At 38.8% G+C, this 15,233-nt stretch overlaps 1 pseudogene; it reads right to left on the bottom strand.

Moving 5' to 3' along the window:
- Positions 1-14,287: 14,287 nt before the first annotated feature.
- LOC138442835 (condensin-2 complex subunit D3 pseudogene) lies at positions 14,288-15,199 on the bottom strand (annotated as a pseudogene).
- Between the last annotated feature and the right edge of the window lie 34 nt (positions 15,200-15,233).

The following is a 15,233-nucleotide window of genomic DNA, read 5'->3' as shown; positions in this document are numbered from 1 at the left end:
CTGACTGATTGGAAAAGACCTTGATGCCAGGAAAGACTGAGGGCAGGAGAAGGGCACGACAGAGAATGAGATGGTTGGATGGCATCACCGACTCAATGGACATGAGTTTGGGTGAACTCTGCAAGTTGGTGATGGACAAGAAGGCCTGGCATGCTGCTGTTCATGGGATCCCAAAGAGGCGGAAACGACCGAGTGACTGAACTGAACTGAACAGATTATAATCAGGTTTGTCAGATACTAATTGCATGGGTATTATGTGATAAGTATTTAAAAAAAAGTTTCCAGTTTGTATAATTAATATATTTTACTTTAAAAATAGTGACATTTATAGACTGTTTACTAGATTTGGATTGAAGTCCTTATTACTCAGTTAGAAGTAGATTAAACTAAATTCACATTCTCACTAAAACCTTAATTAAGTGTGTCATCTTTTAGAGTAATGGTATTTAAATTTCAGAAAAAATTCCAAACCTTTTACTGAATAATTTTTAGTAAATTATTTTACTAAATATTTTATTATTTTACTACTTTGCTCTATTTTATTATTTTACTATTATTAGTTACTAAATTGTTATTAACCAGTACTCTAAAATATAAATATTTTAAATTGTATATGGGGTGACTATCCTCATATGGCAGAGCTTCCCTGGTAGCTCAGACAGTAAAGCATCTGCCTGCAATGCGGGAGACCCGGGTTCAATCCCTGGGTCAAGAAGATCCCCTGGAGAAGGAAATGGCAACCCATTCCAGTACTCTTGCCTGGAAAATCCCATGGACCAAGGAGCCTGGTAGGCTACAGTCCATGGGGTCATAAAGAGTCAAACATGACTGAGCAACTTCACCATCCTCATATGGCACATGTTTTATAAACTTTATCAGAACACTCACAAGTCTTTAAGAGGAAATAGTTTTATAAATATATTTCTAATCACAAGAAGTTCAGCACATTCTTAACTCAGAAATTAAACCACAAGATAGGGCACTGTTTATTTTTAAATATAAATCCCTTTTTCCAATAATCTGATATTTTCCATCTGTTGCCAATCTTTTATTAGATATGATTAAAATAATCATCATTTTGTCTCATGATATAGCAGATGAAAAGCTTTAACTGGAATATACTAAATGTCCTATCTGCTTTTTTCTCATTTTGTTTGAATCACTGGTGCTATTTTTAATAAGTTGTTTCCTTACAAGAATATTTTAAGATCCTTAGGTCATTATTCAAGATTTATTTAGCTTAAGCTAGCCATTATAGCATATAAATCATGTTAATCTGGCATATGTATGCTGTACTTTGTCAAAACACAATGAGAGAAAAGAAGCCATAGAGGGTACAATTTTCACCTACTACCTCATGGAACTTTACACTTCCTTAAGGATATATCCTATTCTGAACATCACACATGACCTTCTGATAGATATGGTCTTAGAAAATGTGCCATTATTGGTCAAAATATTAAATGTTAGTAAAGCATAATGTCTTTTTATTTTTAAATTCAAAATTTAAAGGAGCAAAAGGAGAGGGAAAAGGTACTTCCTGTCAATGCTGGATGCTAAATGAAAAATAGAGTTCCTTCAAAGGAAGAAAGTTGTCCTTTATCATAGGTAGTGGGATAGTTGATCTCTTCTGAAGAGAAATAGTAAGCTATTTAGGTACTATAGTCCTTAATAGTATTTTAATCAAACAGTGGTTTGATTGTGTTATCTATTTCATTGGTCATGCCTCTGTAACCATTTATCAGTGAGTGCAAGGACTTGCCCTGCACCACTTTCTCAGAGAAATGAACTCCTGTTGTAGGAAGGCAAAGGGAAGAAATTCCTTGGTTGGCAATAGAAGCTTATTATTATTATTAAAAGATAGTATATGCTGGAAACAAAGTACAAAGTCCCTATAAAAGCCTAAATAAAATAGGCAACATCCTGGAAAATCTGTACCTAAGGCCTCCAATTCCAGTGTTGCTTCTGAAAGCCAGGTGAGAGGGGACCTAACAGGAGGGAATGTCTCTGTCCAGATGTGCTGCTCTGTCCAGATGTGCTTCTTAACAGGTGAAGATCTATTACTCGAGGTCCATTTGAGTCACATAGGATCCATTTCATTGCAAGAAAAGATACTTGACTTGAAGTATGTTAAATAATAGAAATTTGCATTTCCATGTTAGCAGTAGTCCATGCTAGGAAATCCAGACCTGATACAGCACTTGAACAAATAAGTTCTCCATATTCACTTCTTTGGTCTATTTTTATTTATTCATTTTGGTTATAAGAAAACTGCAGTAGCCTCTGAGGACCATTTCTTTGTTTCAGTTACTGAAACAGAAAGGTGGAAAGGATTGTTTATTTGTTTTGCTTGGAGAAGAAAATCATGCCTGGAAGATCTGCATCCACTTCCCATAATTAAATGCCAAGCATGTGTCATATGCTCACTCATAGGCTAATTACTGGCAAGTGACATAGAGGAAATATGTTTCATACCCTGGCACATGGAACATTGCCACTCCCAAATGAAATAAAAGAGACAAGGAAGAAGTGGGCAGCTTTTATTGAAGAGGAGATAATCTGCACTACCTAGCCCATTATTACCTAGCCCATTATTTTTGTCATTATTTTTTTCCTCCTTGGCTCTCTTTGTACCTTGGGATCAACAACAACAACAACAAAATTATCCCATGGGCTTTCATACATTGTTTTATTAAACATCAATTGAGTTTGGGTGCTGGACACTGCAAATATAAATCTTTATATGAGACAGATCATAGTAGCATATTCACCTTACCTAGTCTGGAAGACAAGATATAAATAGAAATGAAAGGTTTTCAGTATGATGGGTCTGAGTTTTAAAGCAGAGTAGATATTGTCTATGTAAAGGTCTATGTACATATCGTCTATGTCTATGTAAAGGTCAGGTGATGAGGATTGGCATTTGCAGGGGGACGGGAACAAAATTATGAAGGATACAACCTACAAACAGCCAGTTTTGAGTAAAGGGATTATAAGCAGGTTTGTGTTTCTGGAGAGTGTAGGTTAAAGCTAGAATTTGCTAGATATAAGGTGGTTGACTGCCTCTTTAAATTAACTTTGTAAAGTTATAGATTAATAAGTGATTATGAACTGAATCGGAAAAGGCAATGGCACCCCACTCCAGTACTCTTGCCTGGAAAATCCCATGGATGGAGGAGCCTGGTAGGCTGCCATCTATGGGGTCGCACAGAGTCAGACATGACTGAAGTGACTTAGCAGCAGCAGCAGCAGCATGGACTGAATGTCTTGGTCCTTTCCAAAATTCATAAGTTGAAGCCCTTATGTGATGGTAATTGGAGATGGAATTTTAAGGAAGCAATTCAATTTATGTAAAGTCATGAAAATGAAGTTTTCGTGACAGAATGAGTTTCCTTATAAAATGAGACTAGAGAGCTTGTGCTCTCTATCAAGGTACATCAAAAAGCCAGCCATGTGCAAGCCAGAAAAAGAGCTCTCATCAAGAACCAATTGGCCAGGATCTTGGTCTAGGATGCTCTAGCAATCAGAACTGTAGTAAATAAATTTATATTTTATTTAAGCTACCCAATCCCTCGATTTTTTAAGATAACAGCCAGAGCTTAAGACATGCATATACAAAATCACTGGGATACTTAAATCACCCAGGTAAAATTGAAGAAACTAGTGACTCAACTGAGAGCAGAATCGTAGATAAGAAGCACAGCACAGAAGTTATTTAACATCAGCAAAAGCCTTTAAGGACAGAAAAATGAAGGCAATCTAATGCCTGGTATAAACAGGAAAGCCAACTCTAGTTATCTAACCATCATATCAGGGATTCCCTGGTGGCTCAGCAGAAAAGAATCCACCTGCCATACAGGAGATGTGGGATTGATCCATAGTCCAGGAAGATCCCCTAGAGAAGGAAATGGCGACTCACTCCAGTATTCTTGCCTGGGAAATTCCAAAGACAGAGGAGCCTGGCAAGCTAGAGTCCATGGGGTCACAAGAGTCCAACATGACTTAGCAACTAAACCACTACTACCAAGCATCATATCATGGTAAAGAATACTGAGGTCACTACCTTTGAGGACTAGCATTCCTAAGAAAGAGAAAGGTCATGCTGGCTTTCTGGATATTGTAGCAACAAAGACTAAGGGGGTGACAACATCTCCTGTCGAATGTTGAGATATGTAAGTTGTGAGGAAAAAATGTCACTGCTAAAAGCTCTGCTGGGGAGACCTTGGTCTCTGGGGACAGACAAGTTATAGTTAGAGCAACCAGGTGGTGGGCAGGTACAGACAAGTAGTAAAGTTTGGGGAAATTTTGCTGGGGGCCCAGATGAGGGAGAATATGCCTCTCTTTTTGAGAATTTTCTTAGGTAGTTATGACTAGGTGGTAATGATCTTCTTGTGAGATTAATACTGGTGTCTTGTGTATTTTGCTCTTCCCTGGTGGCTAAGAGGTTAAAGTGTCTGCCTCTAAGGCGTGAGACCTGGGTTTGGTCCCTGGGTCAGGAAGATCCCTTGGAGAAGGAAATGGCAACCCATTCCAGTATTCTTGCCTGGAGAATTCCATGGACGGAGGAGCCTGGTGGGCTACAGTCCATGGGGTCGGAAAGAGTCGGACACGACTGAGCGATTTAACTAAATTAACTTGTGTATTTTTAACATGGTAATCCAAGTCTATGCCCCAGCCAGTAATGATGAAGAAGCTGAAGTTGAATGGTTCTATGGAGACCTACAAGAGCTTTTAGAACTAACACGTGAAAAAGATATCCTTTTCCTTATAGGAGACTGGAATCCAAAAGTAGGAAGTCAAGAAACACCTGGAGTAACAGGCGTATTTGGCCTTGAAGTACAGAATGAAGAATGGGCAAAGGCTAACGGAGTCTTGCCAAAGGAACACACTGATCATATCAGACAACCTCTACCAACAACACAAGAGAAGACTCTACGCATGGGCATCACCAGACGGTCAACACCGAAATTAGATTGATTATATTTCTTTTCAGCCAATGATGGAGAAGCTCTACACAGTCTGCAAAAACAAGACCAGGAGCTGACTGTGGCTCAGATCATGAACTCCTTATTACCAAATTCAGACTTAAATTGAAGAAAGTAGGGAGAATCACTAGACTATTCAGATATGACCTAAATGAAATCCCTTACGATTATACAGTGGAAGTGGGAAATAGATTTAAGGGACTAGAACTGATAGACACAGTGCCTGATAAACTGAATGGAGGTCCAGGACATTGTACAGGATACAGGGATCAAGACCATCCCCAAGAAAAAGAAATTCAAGGAAGGAAAAAGACTCTCTGAGGAGGTCATACAAATAGCTGTGAAAAGAAGAGAGGGAAAAAGCAAAGGAGAAAAGGAAAGATATACCCATTTGAATACAGAGTTCCCAAGAATAGCAAGGAGATAATAAAACCTTTCTCAGTGATCAGTGCAAATAAATAGAGGGAAATAATAGAATGGGAAAGACTAGAGATCTCTTCAACAAAGTTAGAGATACCAAGGGAACATTTCATGCAAAGATGGGCTCAATAAAGGACAGAAATGGTATGGACCTAATATAAGCAGAAGTTATTAAGAGGAGGTGGCAAGAATATACAGAAGAACTGTACAAAAAAGTTCTTCATAATCCAGATAAGCACGATGGTGTGATCACTCATATAGAGCCAGACATCCTGGAATGTGAAGTCAAGTGGGTCTTAGGAAGCATCATTACAAACAAAGCTAGTAGAGGTGATGGAATTCCAGTTGAGCTATCTCAAATCCTAAAAGATGATGCTGTGAAAGTGCTGCCCTCAATATGCCAGCAAATTTGGAAAACTCAGCAGTGGCCACAGAACTGGAAAAGGTAAGTTTTCATTTCAAACCCAAAGAAAGGAAATGCCAAAGAATGCTCAAACTACAACACTATTGCACTCATCTCACATGCTAGCAAAGTAATGCTCAAAATTTTCCAAGTCAGACTTCACCAGTATGTGAACTGTGGACTTCCAGATGTTCAAGCTGCTTTTAGAAAAGGCAGAGGAACGAGAGATCAAATTGCCAACATCTGCTGGATCATTGAAAAAGCAAGACAGTTCCAGGAAAAAAAACATCTACATCTGCTTTATTGACTATACCAAAGCCCTTGACTGTGTGGATCGCAGTACTGCTACTACTAAGTCACCTCAGTTGTGTCCGACTCTGTATAACCACAGAGATGGCAGCCCACCAGGCTCCCCCATCCCTGGGATTCTCCAGGCAAGAACACTGGAGTGGGTTGCCATTTCCTTATCCAATGCATGAAAGTGAAAAGTGAAAGTGAAGTCGCTCAGTCATGTCCGACTCCTAGCGACCCCATGGACTGCAGCCTACCAGGCTCCTCCATCCATGGGATTTTCCAGGCAAGAGTACTGGAGTGGGGTGCTGTTGCCTTCTCCATGGATCACAGTAAACTGTTTAAAATTCTGAAAGAGATGGGAATACCAGACCGCCTGACCTGCCTCTTGAGCAACCTGTATGCGGGTCAGGAAGCAACAGTTAGAACTGGACATAGAACAACAGAGTGGTTCCAAATAGGAAAAGGAGTACGTAAAGGCTGTATATTGTCACCCTGCTTATTTAACTTTTATGCAGAGTATATCATGAGAAACCCTGGGCTGGATGAAACACAAGTTGGAATCAAGATTGCTGGGAGAAATACCAATAACCTAAGATAAGCAGGTGATATCACCCTTATGGCAGAGAGTGAAGAGGAACTAAAGAGCCTCTTGCTGAAAGTGAAAGAGGATAATGAAAAAGTTGGCTTAAAGCTCAACATTCAGAAAACTAAGATCATGGAATCAGGTCCCATCACTTCATGGGAAATAAATGGGGAAACAATGGAAACAGTGTCAGACTTTATTTTGGGGGGATCCAAAATCACTGCAGATGGTGACTGCAACCATGAAATTAAAAGACACTTACTCCTTGGAAGGAAAGTTGTGAACAACCTAGACAGCATATTAAAAAGCAGAGACATTATGTTGTCAATAAAAGTCTGACTAGCAATGCTATGGTTTCTCCAGCAGTCATGTTTGGATGTGAGAGTTGGACTATAGAGAAAGCTGAATGCCAAAGAATTTCTGATTTTGAACTGTGGTGTTGGAAAAGACTCTTGAGAGTCCCTTGAACTGCAAGGAGATCCAGCCGGTCCATCCTAAAGGAAATCATTCCTGAATATTCATTGAAAGGACTGATGCTGAAGCTGAAACTCCAATACTTTGGTCACCTGATGTAGAAAGCTGACTCATTGGAAAAGACTCTGATGCTGAGAAAGCTTAAAGGTGAGAGGAGAAGGGGACAATGGACATGAAATGGTTGGATAGCACACCGACTCAATGGAGATGATTTGGGGTAAACTCTTGGAGTTGGTCATGGAGAGGGAGGCCTGTCGTGCTGCAGTCCATGGGGTTGCAGAGTCAGACATGACTAAGAACTGTACTGTACTGAACTGTACTGAAGTTGTGTACTTACAGGAAAAAGTTTATCATGCATAGAACAAAAGACTCAGTGGGCCCTCTTAATTCACATAGTCGGTGTTTCTAATCTACTGAATGGAAATTAAATGTGCATATTTATTGTTACTTAAGAGTATTTAAACAGTACTACGTTTACTTGAACATTTTTCTTAGCTTTCGGTTCAGTTCACTTCAGTCGCTCAATCGTGTCCAACTCTTTGCGACCCCATGAATTACAGCACGCCAGGCCTCCCTGTCCATCACCAACTGCCGGAGTTCACTCAAACTCACGTCCATAGAGTCGGTGATGCCATCCAGCAATCCCATCCTCTGTCATCCCCTTCTCCTCCTGCCCCCAATCCCTCCCAGCATCAGGGTCTTTTCCAATGAGTCAACTCTTTACATGAGGTGACCAAAGTACTGGAGTTTCAGTTTTAGCATCATTCTTCCCAAAGAATACCCAGGACTGATCTCCTCTAGAATGGACTAATGGATCTCCTTGCAGTCCAAGGTATTCTCAACAGTCTTCTCCAACACCACAAAAAAATAAATGCCACCATGTCTAACATATTGTAGAACTCCAGGATGAATTTGAAACGTGTACCATTGATTTGAGACTTTTAGTTGGCTCAATGGTAAACAATCTGCCTGCCAATGCAGGAGATGCAGGTTCAGTTCCTGGGTAGGGAAGATCCCCTGGAGAAAGAAATCACAACCTACCCAAGTATTCTTGCCTGGTAAATCCCATGGATAGAGGAGCCTGGTGGGCTATAGTCCATGGGATTGCAAGAGAGTCAGACATGAGTTAGCAACTAAACAACAAGAAACCACAGATTTGCTCCATAGCATTTGGAGAACAGGTGTTCTTTCCTAAGTACAGAATAAGTAGTGTTCAGTTCGGTAGCTCAGTCATGTCCTACTCTTCTCAACCCCATGAACCTCAGCACACCAGGCCTCCTTGTCCACCACCAAATCCCGGTGTCCACCCAAACCCATGTCCATCGAGTCAATGATGCCATTCAACCATTGCATCCTCTGTCATCCCCTTCTCCTCCTACCCTCAATCTTTCCCAGCATCAGGTCTTTTCAAATGAGTCAGCTCTTTGCATCAGGTGGCCAAAGTATTGGAGTTTCAGCTTCAACATCAGCTCTTTCAATGAACACCAGGACTGATCTCCTTTATGATGGACTGGTTGGATCGCCTTGCAGTCCAAAGGAGTCTCAAGAGTCTTCTCCAACACCACAGTTCGAAAGCATCAATTCTTCCATGCTCAGCTTTCTTTATAGTTCAACTCTCACATCTTTACATGACCACTGGAAAAAACCAGAGCCTTGAGTAGACATGCCTCTGTGGACAAAATAATGTCTCTTCTTTTTAATATGCTGTCTAGGTTGGTCATATATTTCCTTTCAAGGAGTAGTAGGTGTTTTTTAATTTCATGGCTGCAATCATCATCTGTAGTGATTTTGGTGCCCCCCAAAATAAAGTCAGCCACTATTTCCACTGTTTCCCCATCTATTTGCCATGAAGTGATGGGACTGGATGCCATGATCTTAGTTTTCTGAATGTTGAGCTTTAAGCCAACTTATTCACTCTCCTCTTACACTTTCATCAAGAGGCTCCTTAGTTCTTCTTGGCTTTCTGCCATAATGGTGGTGTCATCTGCATATCTGAGGTTAGTGATATTTCTTCTGGCTATCTTGAATCCAGCATGTACTTCTTCCAACCCAACATTTCTCATGATGTACTCTGCATATAAGCTAAATAAGCAGCGTGACAATATACAGCCTTGACATACTCCTTTTCCTATTTGGAACCAGAATAAGTAGTTTATGAGCTGTTAAAAGGTAAATTTAGGTACAATGTAATTTTTCAAATGTTTATTTGAATGTGCATATATTTCAGTCCAGCAGTTCCAAATAAAAAGTGGTAGGATCACTCCAGTGACAGGAGCTTGGGGAGAGATTTTTTATAGAAAACACATGAAAGCAAAACAAGGAAAGTTATTTGATTGTCTATAGCTTAAGCTGCCCCCTTATTTTGCAGAGTCTCCTTGACTATTTACTATTGATTGCCATTGTTTCATTTTCTTGGATTCAAGTGCATTGACTCTAACTTAGATTTTGGTTTGCTTATGTAGGTTACCAAGGAATTAGAGCCACTTCAGCCTAATGACATCCTTGTTTAAACGCTAATACAATGGGCATGAGTTTGAGCGAATTCCAGGATATAGTGGAGGAAAGGGAAGCCTGGCATGCTACAGTCAATGGGGTTGCAAAGAGTCTAAAACAACTTAGCAACTGAATGACAATAGCAATAGCACTGTTGAAAATAATACAAACACAAATATTTACCGTTATAAATTGTTGAGGATTTCATTCAAAGGATAAATATGACACACCTTCAAGAACTGTATAATCTACATACTAAAAACTCTATAATGTGTTTCATATATTGTATTTATAAATCACAGGTTAACATCTGAACAAAATAAGTTTTATCCAGATGTAAATTATATGTTAATAAAAATGATCTATTTTTATTGACACAGTTATACATTTATTTATTTTACCCACAAGAATCAGTATTTACTTTGATTTTATTCTGTCTTGTTTTACTTTATTCTTTATAAATATAGTGTTTTATTAAGCTTGGTGTGCATTGATACTTTGAAAATAATGACATTAAATGTATTAAATCATGTAGAATACATTATTATAGTAAACAATTCTTTTATTAAGTACCTATTAATATTTTCATTTTAGAGCAATCTTAGGTTTACAGTAAAATTGAGCAGAAAGTGCAGGGATTTCCTGTCCATTCCTTGTTCCACCTCATGCATAGCCTCCTCCATGGTCAACATTCCCTGCCTGAGCAATTCTTTTGTTTCAATTGATGACCTTATATTGATATTATCAATCAAAGCCCATTGCTTATGTTAGGGATCACCCTTAGTGTTGTATATGTTTAGGGGTTGGACAAATGTATAATAATATATATCCATCATTATAATATCACAAAGAGTAATTTCACTGCCCTAAAACTTCCTTATATATATATATATATATATATATATATATATATATATACAAAATAATATGTTTGTGCATTTTGTCTCATTAGTATGATTCCACTTTACTGTGTTTTCACTCCCTAAAAATAAAACAATTTAAAAGATTACCATGTCTTTTCACAGTGAGTAGAGACACATTAAGAAGACCTTGTTGTGTGTCTCACCATTATCAAAAACATTTCTTCCCCTACAAGAGTAGTTAACTCAAAAGAGGGAACAGATGGTAAGAGAGACATAAACAGAATAGAATTGATTTGTGCAGGATTGCACCTGGGCAAATCATACCTTTGACCCTGTCTTGGAGAATAGGAGAAAGGAGTTCCAGGATACATTTTCTCTTTTTCTTGTTTCCTGTCACAGCATTATTAATCATCTTTTAAACCCATAAATTAACTCCAGAGAGTCTTAGAAAGATGATCTTTATCTTGTAACTTAGCCCATGTAAATGTCAATGGATTAAAATCATGCTCATAATCACTCTATAAAATTATAAAGTCTGGGTCTTTACTCTAAAGCCCTTTTTACTTGTCAAGGTGATAGGTGACCTGATTAATTAAAGTTAGGTCTTTAGGATAAAGGCTTCTGACTACCTTCATTGATTTAAGCCTTGATTTAATAACTGTCAACTTTAAAAAAGCAGTTTTCTATATCAAACAAAATATTAGAGATATCTGGAAATTTTATTTAAAGCTGGTAAAAAGTATATGTGACTGAATTGTAAAAATTAGACATATTTTTTAAAATGTTGAATAAAAATCTGGCTAGTGTACACCATATTTTTTATGTCAATTTATATTATGTCACAATAAGTTCCTGGGTCTAACAATAAACTAAAAGTCAGTAACATGGAAAACATCTTTCCCAAACAAGGGGAGAATTTGTTTTGTTTTTCTCTAAAGAAATGGCAATAATCTTTATCATGTAAGACTCTCAACTGATGGATCAAGAAGACTCGAGTCTGTTTAAGAAGACAAATTTTAAAGCTTTATGCATATTTTCAGTTTTTTTTATATCCAAGATTTAAAATCATCTTATGTCTCTTTAATGACCCCTAAAACTGCAGGAGTAAACAGACTCTATGAAATAATATGCTGTGTAAGCTGACTTTTCCAGCCACAAAATGGAAATACTTGAACTCTTTTTTCTTTTTTTAATTTTACTATGTTTTACAGAAATGCTTGTGGTAAAATAAGAGGTGGCATTCTATTGGAGAAAACATATCAACATCGAGCTCTTTACTCATCATGAGACTGTTTGTTTGTTTGTTCATTTGTTTTTGTTAATGTTGTGATTTCTTAGATAAACATATGGTATCCACTTCCTCTTTTTAGACTTTTAGTGTCTTTATTACATAGATGTGATCAAGGCCTTCCTGCAGAGAGTGTCTGAAAACTAAGCAAGAGAAGATGAAAATTTCATTGTTTTAATACTCCCTGCTTTTGACATTTTAAACAGGATTTGGTTAATACCTCTAGTTCACTTCCCATAAAGTTTAAAGGAAAAAAAAAGTACTTTTCAAGATATAATCCAGAATTATTTTGTTACAGCTGAAATAACAATTCATTTAACTGGCAATTTGAAGTCCGGTTATGTCAGAAAAGATAGATGATTAGGAAATATATATTAATCTAAAACAAACCCTATTTGAGGGCTAAATCCTAAGTAATCCATTATGTAGTAATCCATCTTGCACAGTTAGATTCTCCTTTCTCTGCAGTTCCACAGAACCGGGCTAGCTTTTTTTCTCAGTATTATAGTTGTCCATTTGCCAGGCACCCTTCCCATTATACTGTTCCTCTAGGTCACGAGCCATGTCTTATTCTTTGTAGACATTCCAGTGCCTGGATAGCGAATGATTGAATAAATAAAGATAAGAACACACAAGTAAATAATGTCAGTAAGAAAGATTTGAAATATAACTTGGGGTACATGATTATTCAAATGTAAAATAATGTATTGAAAATGATAAATTTAAAAAAGATATTATATAAGTAGTGAAATGAATTGTATATAATTTTTTTCTAAATACTGAGTTATGGGAGTTGAATTAATATTTATTGGACTATTTGTTAGGCTTCTTGGATGATCTAATTAGTCAAAGAAGGAATGGGGAAGGGAGGAAGAATATAAGGATGAGTAATCAAATTTTATTAATCAGGGTTGAATTTTAACCACAGAAACCTATCTAGCTTGTGTATTCAAATAAAGCTGAAAATCAGTTTTATGCCATGTAAACTTTGGACTGGTTTTTTTTGTTTGTTTGTTTGTTTTGTTTTTTTTTTCCACGCTTAACCTTAATCAATTCAAAGAATTAATGGCTGTGAATTGTGGTGCTGGAGATTCTTGGGAATCCCTTGGACAGCAAGGATATCAAACCAGTCAATCCTAAAAGAAATCAACCCTAAATATTCATTGGAAGGACTAATGCTTAAGTTTCATCTGAAGCTGAAGCTCCAATAGTTTGGCCACCTGATGCAAAGAGCACACTCATTGGGCAGTAGAAGATGATTTGTTTGGATGGCATCACCAACTCAGTGGACATGTATCTGAGCAAACTCTAGCGATAGTGAAGGAGAGGGAAGCCTGGAGTGTTGTAGTTCATGGAGTTTCAAAGAGTTGGACACAACTTAGTGACCAAACAACAAACACCTTTATTTATTCGAACAAACATCAAAAAGTTTGCAAAATATAAATAACATTAGAAGCATATTAGGACTTCCCAGATGGGTCAGTGAATAAAGAATCTGCCTTCAATGCAGGAGATACAGAAATATATTATATATAGGATTTTGACATCAGATATAGAAAGCTAGGTACAGCTACCAAAAGCTGGATTTACAGAAGAGAAAGCTCAGGATTAGGACCAGAATAGAACTTAATAGAATAAGCCAAATATTTTCAAATATTTAAATTTGTATTAAATGCATGAGGCATTTCTCTGGTATCTTACAGTATCTTACAGTTCCAAACTAGGTATTGACCAGCCACACAGGTGAACAGATAGGTGGCCCTGATGCTCCTAATGGAAGCTTCCAGGGAGAGGTGGTCAGTTGCCTTTTTCTTCCAGGCCTCACAGTCCAACATCCTGGGGGTTGTCACATTCCATTGAGAAGTCTAGGATGGCTGCATGGTCTGCAAGTCAGGCAGTGACAGACACAGAATGTTGTCCCCAGGTTTTGTCTACCTCTGACTTCCCAGGGTGAGCCTGCTGGACCAGGTTGGGAGGGTCTGGCCTCTGGGGAAAAAGATGAACCCAGTGAGAGACATAGCTGATTTCCTCTCAGAACATGACATTCTGGATGGTCCACTCAGGGGTCCTGATCCCTCACTTCCTTTTCAGGTCAATGGCTCCTCTGGACTCCATCTCTAAGCCCTTTAAGGACTCACATTGACCAGATTACCCAGGCTCTCAGGACACATGTCTAAGGTTTATAGCTCTACTCTGTAGCCACAAGACCAGCTCCATGACTCCCCAAACTTCCTGAAGGAACTCAGGATGACGTTGGTGCTCACTAACACGAGCCTGTCTTTGGGCACCAGGAAGAGAAATGCAGTCATGTGGGTAGCATGGGGCCTGGATGTGGACGGATGGTCTGCAGCAGTGACCATGGAGTCTTTCTTGGCCAGCAGGAGTTGACACTGTTTCCAGACTTGGAACAACCTACCTGACCTGTGCCTCCTTGGAACCTGAGACCATCCTGTCTGTGGCTGCCTACCTCCCCAGCTCCTACTCCTAAGTCAGCTGCTCTTAGTAGCACCTGGTGTCCTACTCAAGTTTTGTGACCAGCTGCTTGTCAACTGTAAAAAAGTTCTTGATTTCATCTCAGTAATTCCACATTGCTCCCTGAGGTAGTGCATGAGTTCCCAAAGTGCTGGGATCTTGTTCTTCTCTAGGGCAGACTTCAGGGAGATGATAATTGGAATATTACTTTCTAGGAAATTCCTCCTTTGAACTTAAAACAAGCTCCTTCTGCACTTCCTACATGAACACTTTGGCTTGGGCCAGGTCCTTGTCTGGTTTAGCCCTCAATACCTACAATCTGATCTCCTTCAAACTGAGCACCTCAAACATGTCTGAGAGGAGTTTGCTGTCTTCTGTGTCCACAGGAGGTCACTGTCAGTGAAGTACGCCAGGATGTCGCTGAGGACTCTCGAAGTGATGTTGAACCCCTGCTTATCAGTGAAGTAGTGTTCCAGAAGAAACTTGTAGATTTTCATCTACTTTTCCTTGTCCATATTCCCTTTCAGGGGGAATAGCTACTTCTCTCTCTCTCCACCTGGGGGAACCTATTGAAACTTTTGTGTTTCTCAAAGTTGTTGAAGAGCAAAATGAATGCAATGAGGTGATGGAAAAATATGTTTGGGTTCCTCTTCAGGAGCAATGGACCAGACAGACTGCCCTGGTGCTGGTGACCTCTGGGTTCAGGTCTACTGGTGTGCTGATGAAACAGAGGAACAGGCAACACTTTCACTTCATGAAGTTCTCCTGCAGGGGTCAGGTGAACAAAAGTAGTGTATGCTTCTGGAAGAAAGGGTTCAGTTCCTTCAGATGTGTGCAGATTTGGGGGATGTATTTGTTTGTTGGGGCTGTGTAGTGGACACAGAGGTCACAAAGGATAATGTTGTTAAGGACATTCTTGCCCATGACCACCTTCTAGCCCCTCTTTCAGGTACACACG

This window comes from Ovis canadensis, chromosome 6, assembly GCF_042477335.2.
Source record: "Ovis canadensis isolate MfBH-ARS-UI-01 breed Bighorn chromosome 6, ARS-UI_OviCan_v2, whole genome shotgun sequence".
NCBI classification, from domain to species: domain Eukaryota; kingdom Metazoa; phylum Chordata; class Mammalia; order Artiodactyla; family Bovidae; genus Ovis; species Ovis canadensis.
The sequence above is the reverse complement of the archived record's forward strand: the minus strand, read 5'-3'. Positions and strand labels throughout refer to the sequence as shown.